General features: G+C 39.7%; 1 protein-coding gene and 1 pseudogene across 10 annotated transcripts in view; one reads left to right on the forward strand and one right to left on the reverse strand.

Annotated features, from left to right (window-relative positions):
• KLRG1 (killer cell lectin like receptor G1) overlaps positions 1–14,502 on the reverse strand; it is a 341,170-nt gene that overhangs the window by 140,481 nt on the left and 186,187 nt on the right. The window lies entirely within an intron of this gene.
• Positions 4,379–14,183, forward strand: LOC131839088 (pregnancy zone protein-like; annotated as a pseudogene).

A 14,502-nucleotide genomic window follows, 5' to 3' on the forward strand; every position in this document is an offset into this window, starting at 1 on the left:
CATAACATCCAACATTTGATAAAGAACAACACACTTCACAGCCTAGTTGTCATGAACAGAAGAGGTATCTTCTCACTATGCAGAAAACATCCCATATCCCTCCAGCATTATTAGCCTTCCAGGCGATCAATGAGAACCATTGCCCGAAAGACCCAGTAACTACTCCTTTGCCTTCAGAGAGGTGAAGGTGGCAGGGGAACACGAAAAAGAGAAAATTAAAGGTCATGTTTAGTATTTGCAAAATTTAGTCACTCCTACAAAGGCAAATATTTAAAATGCAAACATTCATGGTTAAGTAATACTTTAGTGGTTTAATTGCTCACTTACAGATGAAACCTTGGGTAAATTACTCAACTTGATGGGTTCCAATTTTAATATCTATTAAATGATACTAACCAAACCTTTATGAAATAGTGAAATATCTAATATATGTGGAATTAATTTTTAAATTAAGACATCAATTAGGCTTATAACAAATAAGAATAAAAATAGTATATTGAATAAAATTATAATACAATGATCCCTTCTTTCATCTGAAGATCAAAGAAATAGAGGGGCAAAATGTAAAGGTGGGGAGGATTTAAAAAATAACTTATATCATGTACCATATCTTTGAAACAGTAGATGATTCACATAAAAAATATCCAGATGCCAGAAAGAGATTAAATGAGCAGTTCTATCTGAATGATTATGGGTAGGTTATTTTTTTTTAAGATTTTTACTTATTTATTTGACAGACAGAGATCTCAAGTAGGCAGAGAGGGAGGCAGAGAGAGGGGAGGAAACAGGATCCCTGCTGAGCAGAGAACCCAACAGGGGACTCTGCCCCAGGACCCTGGGATCATGACCTGAGCCAAAGGCTGAGGCTTTAACTCACGGAGCCACCCAGGCAACGCTATGGGTAGGTTATTTAACTGTTCTGAGATTCTCTGCTTTAGAACAAAACCTTAGCATTTATGCAATTTAAAAATCTTGAGATTTTGGGGCACCTGAGTGGCTCAGTGGGTTAAGCCGCTGCCTTTGGCTCAAGTCATTATCTCAGGGTCCTGGGATCGAGTCCCGCGTCGGGCTCTCTGCTCAGCAGGGAGCCTGCTTCCTTCTCTCTCTCTCTCTGCCTGCCTCTCAGTGTACTTGTAATTTCTCTCTGTCAAATAAATAAATAAAATCTTTAAAAAAAAAATCTTGAGGGCGCCTGGGTGGCTCAGTGGGTTAAGCTGCTGCCTTCGGCTCAGGTCATGATCTCAGGGTCCTGGGATCGAGTCCCGCATCGGGCTCTCTGCTCAGCAGGGAGCCTGCTTCCCTCTCTCTCTCTCTGCCTGCCTCTCCATCTACTTGTGATTTCTCTCTGTCAAATATAAATAAATAAAATCTTTAAAAAAAAAAAAATCTTGAGATTTTTCATTTCTGAAGACTGGATCTAAAGATACATGGCATATACTTTTGCTGAGGAATAACTTAAAATACATACAACATGATGACTGGGCTAGAGCAGACCACTTGGAGAGAGAACCAAACTTGACTTCCAGATGCCACAACTAAACTGTCTCTGTTACTCTCTGCTCCTAGTTTCACACCTATTAACTTTGAAAAGCAGTAAAATAGTTTTCCATGTGTCAGATTGCCTGGTTTGGGGGGTTTTACGGGGTTTTTTTTGTTGTTGTTGTTGTTTTTGTTTGGTTTTTAGTGTAAGAGTCCATGTTGGAAGTAGAAAGGAAAGGATAGTAAAACAATATAAGAAAATAATACCTCTCTTTTGCTTAATTGTAAATCAACTCTATACATAATGACTTAAACCTGCAGCTATTGAATCATTAAAGTCTTGAGGAGTCACATTTTATGCACGATTTACTGATTAGTGAGTAGGCAGGGATTTTATCTTACTGTTATATATTCAAATTTGGGGACTGGCAAGGATCTCATGTTTTAGTTTTCATGAATATGAAGAACATGAGGTATGCATCATACAAGGAGGATTAATACAGACACTGCTTAACACAATTCCTTGCAAGTAGTAAATATGTAGGAAACACACATTCTCTTTCAGCTCATAGGGATTCAGAGTATGGAGAGATTATACTGAGCTGACGGCTTCAGGAAGTTTTTGTATCAAATGTGTCACTTGGGATAATTCCCAAAGAATGGATATAATTGTGCCTGGAAATATGAGGGGACGAGTGGGTGGGGGGAAGTAGGATATGGGAGGATATAACAGATAATGGAAACTTAACGATGAAGTCAAGAGAGTAAACACCTGGGGACACCTGACTGGCTCAGTTGGTAGAGCATGCAAGTCTTGATCTTGGGACTATAAGTTCAAGCCCCACATTTTTTGTAAAGATTACGTAAAAATAAAATTTTAAAGAAAAGAAAGAAAAAGGAAATGAAAGATTGCATGTACATCTGAGTAATTATATTCAATATTTAGAACTAAAAAGTCTGCAGTATAACACATTTTATATGAACTTGTTTTTTTGTTAAGTAAAGATAAATTATCTACCTGTATAGGTATGACATAAGCATATATTCTTGGACTTTGAAGGATTAAAATTAATATATTAATATTGATTACCTCAACAGGGTGAGAATGAAGGAGAATGTTAAACAAATGCACTGTGTACTTGTGTGTGCTTACACATTATTGACAGAAATAAAAATTTGTTGATGAAAAAATTACTGATTTTGGCTAATATCTGAGGAACCATAGAAAATAGGAAGTATACTGTGTTTTCAGTTTTGCTGTGATATAGAAAATAATTTTACAATATAGATATGAGTTATTTTATGTAATGGATATATGTTTATGTAAATTTTTCAGTTGAATTTATATAAATTCAGTCATGGTGTTCATGTGTTAGGATGTTTATTAAGCAAATTTTAATGTAAATCTTTTTTTAAACATAGAATGTATTATTTCTTTCAGGGGTACAGTCTGTGATGCATCAGTCTTACACAATACACTAGATTTAGGGTATATTTTGGTCTGTTAGTCCAAAATTTTAAAGAAGGAAATTTTTAATAATTTAACTTTGGAAGACTAAAGAGTCATGGGGGAAAAGCCATGAATTCTATGTGCTGTATCCCCTAGCTCTTGACTTTCTCAGTTCTCATTGATCAGTAACCTTGGTCTCAGCTGGATGTTCTTGCTAATCTTCTGGGGGAGGGGCCTATTGCTGTGATTCTCAAATGTCTTTGCCGGAGGTGGAATTGCACCGCCCTTGCCAGGGGCCAGGCTAAGCAATCCGCTCGGTTCGCTCGTTCTCAGAAGCCTTTGTTCCCTGAACGTTTTCCATACCACTTTGGAGGATGGGAATGAAGATAGCAGTCTGCCAGTCTCGGACCTTGAGGAGCCCAGAGCTCTGGCCGCACCCCTCAGTGCGCCCTCAGAGAAAAGCAGTCAATCCCTCCCATCTCCCTGATGTCCAGCCGCACTCTGAGCTCATGAGGCCTGTGACCAAGGGTTTCTGTCTCTGGCGCATGGCTCCGTTTTTAGTCTCCAAACCCAGCCGATTCCTGTAGTGGGATCCCGTGCCACGCCCTCCAGAGGAGGAAAGAGGAGGTCTCCCCAGATCTGCCTCCTGTGCCTTGGATCACAATTTAAGGTAACCCTGAGCAGAAAGCTCACTCCTCGCCTCTATCTCTGTCTCTGTAACCGGCTTCCCCACTCCGATATCAGGAGCTCTGCCTGGTCTTTTTGTGACCTCACTGGTCCTGAAACCACACGGTCCCAATCAGTGGCCCAGACTTCTGAAAGTTCTGACCCTGTGCTCCACTGCTCTCTCATTTGCTGGACCCAGCTGATGGAGGTTCCCTCCCCCACCTGCGGTCTTGCTTCCATTATGTCACCTCAGACTCACTCTTCTGCATGTTCTACCTTCCAGAAAATAGTCACTCTTCTGTTCATAGAATTGTTACTATTTTTTTCTTTGATGGCCTGTTAAGTTTGTAGGTGTTCAGAATGCTTTGATAACTATCTAGCTGAATTCCTGGGACCAGATGAAATTTAGGTCTCCTACTCTTCCTACCATCTTGATCTTCCTTAATGTAAATCTTGTTATACAATGAATAATCACCAGCAATTCATTATATATGTGTACTTTTATGGCTATATATTCTGGAATTCATATATTAATGCTCTATAACACAAAGAATTCCTATAAAACTTAACATCCTTGAGGCAACTTCCAGCAGACTGTGTGGGTGAGGCACTACTAAGGAGTAAAAAATATAATTCTTACACCAGGCAGTGATACAATGTCCATCTTTTTTTTTAAGATTTTATTTATTTTTATTTATTCATCAGAAAGAGAGACAAAGAAATCACACAAGCAGGCAGAGAGGTAGGCAGAGGCGGAGAGAGAGGTGGGCTCCCCACCAAGCAAGGAGCCCACTGTGGTACTCCATCCCAGGACCCTGGGATCATGAACTGAGCCGAAGGCAGTGGCTTAACCCACTGAGCTACCCAGGCATTCCTAGAACGTCCATCTTAATGCTTTTAGTCCATTGACATTTGCTATACAACCAAATGTAGCAAGATAAATATATTGTTATAGAAAACACATACATAGTTGAAAATGCTTCCTATCCTCCATTTTTCCCTGATTTCAGTCTTCTTCTCTTCCCAGACAGTATGTGGTCCTGGAGCCTCCCTGCTCCACACAGGGACCCCTGAGAAGGGCTATCTGAATGAGACAGTGTCTGTAAGTGCTTCCTTGGAGTCCATCGGGGGCAACCAGAGCCTCTTCATTGACCCAGTGGTAGAGAAGGACTTAAATCACTGCATTTTCCTCACTGTGAGTACGATCTCCCTGTCCTTGTTTGATACAGTATATTGAGTCATGGTGATGAGGAAATGGTGCTGAATCCCAAAGAATGACTTTACTGTTAGTGAGGACTTCATCAAGGACGAAAGGGAGTAGGTTTTAAGCTACCAAGGAACAAAGTACAGATCTTACACCAACTTAGGAGAGAAATATTTTTTATGGTTTAAAATCCAATTTAAGTTCTTAAAGAAAATCCTATTAACCATAGAAAACATATGACTTTGTCAGAGAGATTTTTCAGCTTAGATATATAACCATCTCTTTAAGGCCAGAGTATGATAGTGCCTAGAAAGAAGTTATACAAAATCTCAAGATAGGACAGCATGTAGCAGAATGTTTCCCCTGGGTGAGACGTTAGACATCTCTGTCCTCTGAATGTGTAAATGGTGCAAGATACTCAAAGGAAACCTCCAGTACCTCTTCGAGGTTGCCCAGTTTGGGATACTCAGCTACCATATTCTCCCACGTTTTTTTTTTTTTTTTAAATTTTTAATTTTTTATAAACATATATTTTTAGTCCCCAGGGGTACAGGTCTGTGAATCACCAGGTTTACACACTTCAAAGCACTCACCAAAGCACATACCCTCCCCAATGTCCATAATTCCACCCCCTTCTCCCAAACCCCCTCCCCCCAGCAACCCTCAGTTTGTTTTGTGAGATTAAGAGTCACTTATGGTTTGTCTCCCTCCCATTCCCATCTTGTTTCATTTATTCTTCTCGTACCCACTTAAGCCCCCATGTTGCATCACCACTTCCTCATATCAGGGAGATCAGATGATAGTTGTCTTTCTCTGCTTGACTTATTTCACTAAGCATGATACGCTCTAGTTCCATCCATGTTGTCGCAAATGGCAAGATTTCATTTCTTTTGATGGCTGCATAGTATTCCATTGTGTATATATACCACATCTTCTTGATCCATTCATCTGTTGATGGATATCTAGGTTCCTTCCATAGTTTGGCTATTGTGGACATTGCTGCTATAAACATTCGGGTGCACGTGCCCCTTTGGATCACCACATTTGTATCTTTAGGGTAAATACCCAATAGTGCAATTGCTGGGTCATAGGCCAGTTCTATTTTCAACATTTTGAGGAACCTCCATGCTGTTTTCCAGAGTGGCTGCACCAGCTTCCATTCCCACCAACAGGTAGGAGGGTTCCCCTTTCTCCGCATCCTCGCCAACATCTGTCATTTCCTGACTTGTTGATTTTAGCCATTCTGACTGGTGTGAGGTGATATCTCATTGTGGTTTTGATTTGTACTTCCCTGATGCCGAGTGATATGGAGCACTTTTTCATGTGTCTGTTGGCCAGCTGGATGTCTTCTTTGCAGAAATGTCTGTTCATGTCCTCTGCCTATTTCTTGATTGGATTATTTGTTCTTTGGGTGTTGAGTTTGCTAAGTTCTTTATAGATTCTGGACACTAGTCCTTTATCTGATATGTCGTTTGCAAATATCTTCTCCCATTCTGTCAGTTGTCTTTTGATTTTGTTAACTGTTTCCTTTGCTGTGCAAAAGCTTTTGATCTTGATGAAATCCCAATAGTTCATTTTTGCCCTTGCTTCCCTTGCCTTCGGCATTGTTCCTAGGAAGATGTTGCTGCGGCTGAGGTCGAAGAGGTTGCTGCCTGTGTTCTCCTCAAAGATTTTGATGGATTCCTTTCTAACATTGAGGTCCTTCATCCATTTTGAGTCTACTTTTGTGTGTGGTGTAAGGAAATGGTCCAATTTCATTTTTCTGCATGTGGCTGTCCAATTATCCCAGCACCATTTATTGAAGAGGCTGTCTTTTTTCCATTGGACATTCTTTCCTGCTTTGTCGAAGATTAGTTGACTGTAGAGTTGAGGGTCTATTTCTGGGCTCTCTATTCTGTTCCATTGATCTATGTGTCTGTTTTTGTGCCAGTACCATGCTGTCTTGATGATGACAGCTTTGTAATAGAGCTTGAAGTCCGGAATTGTGATGCCACCAACGTTGGCTTTCTTTTTCAATATCCCTTTGGCTATTCGAGGTCTTTTCTGGTTCCATATAAATTTTAGCATTATTTGTTCCATTTCTTTGAAAAAGGTGGATGGTACTTTGATAGGAATTGCATTAAATGTGTAGATTGCTTTAGGAAGCATAGACATTTTCACAATATTTATTCTTCCAATCCAGGAGCATGGATCATTTTTCCATTTCTTTGTGTCTTCCTCAATTTCTTTCATGAGTACTTTATAGTTTTCTGAGTATAGATTCTGTGCCTCTTTGGTTAGGTTTATTCCTAGGTATCTTATGGTTTTGGGTGCAATTGTAAAGGGGATTGACTCCTTAATTTCTCTTCCTTCTGTCTTGCTGTTGGTGTAGAGAAATGCAACTGATTTCTGTGCATTGATTTTATATCCTGACACTTTACTGAATTGCTGTACAAGTTCTAGCAGTTTTGGAGTGGAGTCTTTTGGGTTTTCCACATATAGTATCATATCATCTGCGAAGAGTGATAATTTGACTTCTTCTTTGCTGATTTGGATGCCTTTAATTTCCTTTTGTTGTCTGATTGCTGAGGTTAGGACCTCTAGTACTATGTTGAATAGCAGTGGTGATAATGGACATCCCTGCCGTGTTCCTGACCTTAGCGGAAAAGCTTTCAGTTATTCTCCATTGAGAATGATATTTGCGGTGGGTTTTTCATAGATGGCTTTGATGATATTGAGGTATGTGCCCTCTATCCCTACACTTTGAAGAGTTTTGATCAGGAAGGGGTGTTGTACTTTGTCAAATGCTTTTTCAGCATCTATTGAGAGTATCATATGGTTCTTGTTCTTTCTTTTACTGATGTGTTGTATCACATTGACTGATTTGTGGATGTTGAACCAATCTTGCAGCCCTGGAATAAATCCCACTTGGTCGTGGTGAATAATCCTTTTAATGTATTGTTGAATCCTATTGGCTAGTATTTTGTTGAGTATTTTCGCATCTGTGTTCCTCAAGGATATTGGTCTATAGCTCTCTTTTTTGATGGGATCCTTGTCTGGTTTTGGGATCAAGGTGATGCTGGCCTCATAAAATGAGTTTGGAAGTTTTCCTTCCATTTCTATTTTTTGGAACAGTTTCAGGAGAATAGGAATTAGTTCTTCTTTAAATGTTTGGTAGAATTCCCCCGGGAAGCCGTCTGGCCCTGGGCTTTTGTTTGTTTGGAGATTTTTTAATGACTGTTTCAATCTTCTTACTGGTTATGGGTCTGTTCAGGCTTTCTATTTCTTCCTGGTTCAGTTCTGGTAGTTTATATGTTTCTAGGAATGCATCCATTTCTTCCAGATTGTCAAATTTATTGCCGTAGAGTTGCTCATAGTATGTTCTTATAATAGTTTGTATTTCTTTGGTGTTAGTTGTGATCTCTCCTCTTTCATTCATGATTTTATTTGGGTCATTTCTCTTTTCTTTTTGATAAGTTGGGCCAGGGGTTTATCAATTTTATTAATTCTTTCAAAGAACCAGCTCCTACTTTCGTTGATTTGTTCTATTACTTTTTGGTTTCTATTTCATTGATTTCTGCTCTGATCATTATGATTTCTCTTCTCCTGCTGGGCTTAGGGTTTCTTTCTTGTTCTTTCTCCAGCTCCTTTAGATGTAGGCTTAGGTTGTGTACCTGAGACCTTTCTTGTTTCTTGAGAAAGGCTTGTACCGCTATATATTTTCCTCTCAGGACTGCCTTTGTTGTGTCCCACAGATTTTGAACCGTTGTATTTTCATTATCATTTGTTTCCATGATTTTTTTCAATTCTTCTTTAATTTCCCGGTTGACCCATTCATTCTTTAGAAGGATGCTGTTTAGTCTCCATGTATTTGGGCTCTTTCCAAACTTCCTTTTGTGGTTGAGTTCTAGCTTTAGGGCATTGTGGTCTGAAAATATGCAGGGAATGATCCCAATCTTTTGATACCGGTTGAGTCCTGATTTAGGACCGAGGATGTGATCTATTCTGGAGAATGTTCCATGTGCACTAGAAAAGCATGTGTATTCTGTTGCTTGGGATGAAATGTTCTGAATATATCTGTGATGTCCATCTGGTCGAGTGTGTCATTTAAGGCCTTTATTTCCTTGTTGATCTTTTGCTTGGATGACCTGTCCATTTCAGTGAGGGGAGTGTTAAAGTCCCCTACTATTATTGTATTATTGTTGATGTGTTTCTTTGATTTTGTTATTAATTGGTTTATATAGTTGGCTGCTCCCACGTTGGGGGCATAGGTATTTAAAATTGTTAGATCTTCTTGTTGGACAGACCCTTTGAGTATGACATAGTATCCTTCCTCATCTCTTATTATAGTCTTTGGCTTAAAATCTAATTGATCTGATATAAGGATTGCCACTCCTGCTTTCTTCTGATGTCCGTTAGCATGGTAAATTCTTTTCCACCCCGTCACTTTAAATCTGGAGGTGTCTTCGGGCTTAAAATGAGTTTCTTGGAGGCAACATATAGATGGGTTTTTTTTTTTTTTTATCCATTCTGATACCCTGTGTCTTTGGACAGGGGCATTTAGCCCATTAACATTCAGGGTAACTATTGAGAGATATGAATTTAGTGCCATTGTATTGCCTGTAAGGTGACTGTTACTGTATATGGTCTCTGTTCCTATCCGATCTACCACTTGTAGGCTCTCTCTTTGCTTAGAGGACGCCTTTCAATATTTCCTGTAGAGCTGGTTTGGTGTTTGCAAATTCTTTTAGTTTTTGTTTGTCCTGGAAGCTTTTAATCTCTCCTTCTATTTTCAATGATAGCCTAGCTGGATATAGTATTCTTGACTGCATGTTTTTCTCATTTAGTGCTCTGAAAATATCATGCCCGCTGTTTCTGGCCTGCCAGGTCTCTGTGGATAAGTCAGCTGCCAATCTAATATTTTTACCATTGTATGTTACAGACTTCTTTTCCCGGGCTGCTTTCAGGATTTTCTCTTTGTCACTGAGACTTGTAAATTTTACTATTAGGTGACGGGGTGTGGGCCTATTCTTATTGATTTTGAGGGGCGTTCTCTAAACCTCCTGAATTTTGATGCTCATTCCCTTTGCCATATTGGGGAAATTCTCCCCAATGATTCTCTCCAGTATACCTTCTGCTCCCCTCTCTCTTTCTTCTTCTTCTGGAATCCCAATTATTCTAATGTTGTTTCGTCTTATGGTGTCACTTATCTCTCGAATTCTCGCCTCGTGGTCCAGTAGCTGTTTGTCCCTCTTTTGCTCAGCTTCTTTATTCTCTGCCATTTGGTCTTCTATATCACTAATTCTTTCTTCTGCCTCATTTATCCTAGCAGTGAGAGCCTCCATTTTTGATTGCACCTCATTAATAGCTTTTTTGATTTCAACTTGGTTAGATTTTAGTTCTTTTATTTCTCCAGAAAGGGCTTTTATATCTCTCGAGAGGGTTTCTCTCATATCTTCCATGCCTTTTTCGAGCCCGGCTAGAACCTTGAGAATTGTCATTCTGAACTCTAGATTTGACATATTACCAATGTCTGTATTGATTAGGTCCCTAGCCTTCGGTACTGCCTCTTGTTCTTCTTTTTGTGTTGAATTTTTCCGTCTTGTCATTTTGTCCAGATAAGAGTATATGAAGGAGCAAGGAAAATACTAAAAGGGTGGCAACAACCCCAGGAAAATATGCTTTAACCAAATTAGAAGAGATCCCAAATCGTGAGGGGGGAGAAAGGGGATAAAAAGAGGTTTAAAAAGGAATAAAGAAAGAAAAAAGAAAAGAATTTTAAAAAAGGAAACAAATAAGAAAAAAATATATATTAGATAAACTAGTTAAAAAAGAAAAAGGTAAAAGTTAAAAAAAAAATTTTTCCAGAAGGTGAGAAAAAAAAAACAAAAAATGATAAAGAAAAAAATTAAATTAAGTGCAATACTAAAAAAAATCACAGGGAAAAAGCCATGAGTTCCGTTCTTTGCTTTCTCCTCCTCTGGAATTCTGCTGCTCTCCTTGGTATTGATACCGCACTCCTTGTTAGGTGAGCTTGGTCTCGGTTGGATTTCTTGTTGATCTTCTGGGGGAGGGACCTGTTGTAGTGATTCTCAAGTGTCTTTGCCCCAGGCGGAATTGCACCCCCCTTAACAGGGGCCGTGGTGAGTAATCCCCTCGGGTTTGCTTTCAGGAGCTTCTGTTCCCTGAGCGCTTTCCGTAGAGTTCCAGAGAACGGGAATACAAATGGCGGCCTCCCAGTCTCCGGCCCGGAGGAGCCGAGAGCCCAGGGCCCTACTCCTCAGTGTGCCCTCAGAGAACAGTGCCCAGTTACTCCCATCTGCCTGACCTCTGGCCGCGCTCCGAGCTCACCGATCCTGCGACCGGTTCAAGGGAACACCAAGCTGTGAGCTTACTGTCGGCTCTGTCTCTGTAGCCGGCTTTCCTGTTCCAATACCCGCAAGCTCTGCAACACTCAGACACCCCTGATCCTCTGTGACCCTGCGGGACCTGAGGCCACGCTGACCCTGCGTGGGCTTCGCCCCGGTTTAGCCTCTGGAGCGATGTCCCTCAGCGGAACAGACTTTTAAAAGTCCTGATTTTGTGCACCGTTGCTCCACTGCTTGCCGGGAGCCGGCCCTTCCTCCCGGGGTCTATCTTCCTGTCGCTTTGGATTCACTTCTCCGCTGGTCCTACCTTTCAGTAAGTGGTTGTTTTTCTCTTTCCAGAATTGCTGTTCTTCTTCTCTTCGATCTGCCGATGGATTTTCAGGTGTTTGCAATCTTTAGATAAGCTATCTAGCTGATCTCGGCTAGCTGAAGTAGTCTCAGCCTGCTACTTCTCCGCCATCTTGACTCCTCCCTGCCACACATCTTCTCCCACGTTTTTACAGAGAGACTTCTTTCCATTCCTCCACAACGTATATACTCTGTTAATAGGAGAATGATTTTAGAACAAGAGTTCCTAGTAAGCTGTATGGAGATTTGGGTCCCACTGATGTGTGCTCTCACTGATCTCTTTCCCCTATATCTTATATTATTATCTCCAAACATTTCTACAGAAATATTCTACTTACTTAGCACTTTGTGAGGCTGAAAGAGAGACAGAAAACAGTCATGGATGAAGGATTGGGAGGGAGAAGATTGTGTGGCTCCTCAGCAGTGTTCTTTGTTCCGTAGCTCCCAAGGATCTCATCCTCCTTACCGGTGGTATCCCTCACTGTACAAATAAAGGGACCAACATAAGACTTTAGGAAGAGGAACACAGTGCTGGTAAAGAATGCTCAAAGTCTGGTCTTTTCCCAGACAGACAAACCCATCTATAAACCGGGACAGACAGGTATGTCGGGAAATTCCTCTATTTCTCTCAGTCGTGGGCAGTGCTGACAAGGAGAGGACTCCCCTCAGCAGGTTTTGCAGAGTAAACTTGCAAAATCCCCGTGTCTTAGCTTCCTGCCTTATCACTCACGTTCCCTGCTTTATCATGCCTGAGTCTTAGCAGAGAATTTCTTTTTCAGTAAAATTCCATATTGCCTCTGTGGATGAGAAATTTCACCCCCTGGATGAACTGGTAAGTATCTCAAGAGTTATGGTTTTGGTGAGGGGTTGGGTGGGAGTGGTCATCCAAGTGGGAGCAGGAAGGCCCAGGACAAGCAAGAAGACAAAAAACATTCCTTTTGGAACCTGGGCTCCAGCTGCACCACAGATCTAAACCCTTGTGGAAGGCCTAACTGAAGGGTGAGAGATGAGGAAGCTATTTCTCTTGGACAGTAATTAATCATTTGACCATAGATGGATTTATTGCTCTAAACACAATACATTAAACACAATGAAGAGACAAAATTAAAAAGTTAGGCGCTATCCATAGCCATACTCTCAAGGAGCTTATGATTATTTAAAGCATGAAAAGTTTCATTGATTCTGAATATATTTCTCCATCTATCTGTAGTAGACAATATTGTAATATAGTAGTAAATATGTATATTTTATATATTTTTTCAATAATATATATTAATACATAATGTAGCATAGATATAATATAGAACATACATTATACACAAAGATCTTTTTTTGCTAATCAGGTGTCCCTTCTTCTAACTAGCTTTCAACAAGGCAAAGGAATAAAGCTACTATGAAAACACTGAAAAAATAAAATAAACAACAATTTTTAAATTAGAAAAAATACTCTTGGTTAACTGTTAACCAAATCATTCTAAGAACTCTATTCCTATTTTGTCATAATTATAATAACATATCACTCTATTAATATCCATTTCCTAATTTATACAACTAAACAGTATAATCATATTCTTTACCTCAGTACCTAATTACTAGTAAATAATATTAATAAATTAGTAAATATTAAGAAAACTTATTCACCAATATTAAATTAGTAAATATTAAGAAAACTTATTCACCAATAATATTTTTCAAGGAAATGGCAACACAATGATTGTTGTGGAGTCCTTATGCTTTTCTTAGAACTATTTATTGTTGTGGATACTTATGCTTTTCTTAGAACTATTTCCTGGTTTCCCTAAGTAATTCTAGTTCTCTAATGTTTCAGGTTAAATATTATTATATCTTACTATTTTTCCTAAGTACGCTATTGAATCATGAGTCTGAAATCACAGCCTTTGGTGAAATTCCAATCACATCACATCAATTCTTTCCTTTTCTCATATAGATTTCACTGGTATACCTTGAAGTAAGCAACAGAAATAGTCTCATATAAAGAAATCAACACATTTAAAATTAGAAGTTCTGATATTCCTTACAGATGAATTACTATTTAAAAAATCCTTTTAGGGCGCCTGGGTGGCTCAGTGGGTTAGGCCGCTGCCTTCGGCTCAGGTCATGATCTCGGGGTCCTGGGATCGAGTCCCGCATCGGGCTCTCTGCTCAGCGGGGAGCCTGCTTCCTCCTCTCTCTCTCTGCCTGCCTCTCTGCCTACTTGTGATTTCTCTCTGTCAAATAAATAAATAAAATCTTTAAAAAAAAAAAATAAAAATAAAAATAAAAAATCCTTTTATATCTAAAATTTCCTATTCCCAAATGTCAGGTTTATTCTATCTTTCTTCTGTATTTATCTCTTCTGAAGGCAAAGCCAGTTACCAACCCAGAGTCATTTGTTTGGTTCAAAGACTGTCATGGTTACATAATTACTCCACTAGCTCCTTGTTTATCCCTAGGACCCCAAAAGAAATTGAATTCGACAATGGCAGAGTCTCAGGTTGAAGAGTAGCTTCCAACAGCTGGCTCTCGTCTGAGCCCATTCAGGGTTCTTACAAGCTGGTGGTATAGAAGAAATCAAGTGAAAGGATAGAGCACCCCTTCACTGTACAAGAATTTGGTATGCATTCTGAAAACTGAAAAAGACATAACTTTTGGGTTCATACCATGCATTCACTTGGACTTTCTGAATCTCCCAAAGGTATGTTGAACTTGGGTTAGAATCAACTTGAGCAGTCTCTAAAGCCATCATAATTCTGTGCACCAGAAACTCACAAGAGCTTGATTGTCAGTAGCAAGTTATACTTTGCCGAGTATCAAAATTCTTATTGCGGTGGAGCCAACATCCCTTGACAGTGTCATTGAGATCTGCTGTGATTATAAAGTCATTTAAATTTTACATGAATTGTTAAAACCTATCATCTTAAAGTTGGCACCTGAAAAATGGATCTAGGGCACCAAGGTGTCTCAATGTGTTAAGCCTCTGCCTTCAGCTCAGGTCATGATCTCAGCGT

The sequence above is a fragment of the Mustela lutreola genome, chromosome 8 (assembly GCF_030435805.1).
Source record: "Mustela lutreola isolate mMusLut2 chromosome 8, mMusLut2.pri, whole genome shotgun sequence".
NCBI classification, from domain to species: Eukaryota; Metazoa; Chordata; class Mammalia; order Carnivora; family Mustelidae; genus Mustela; species Mustela lutreola.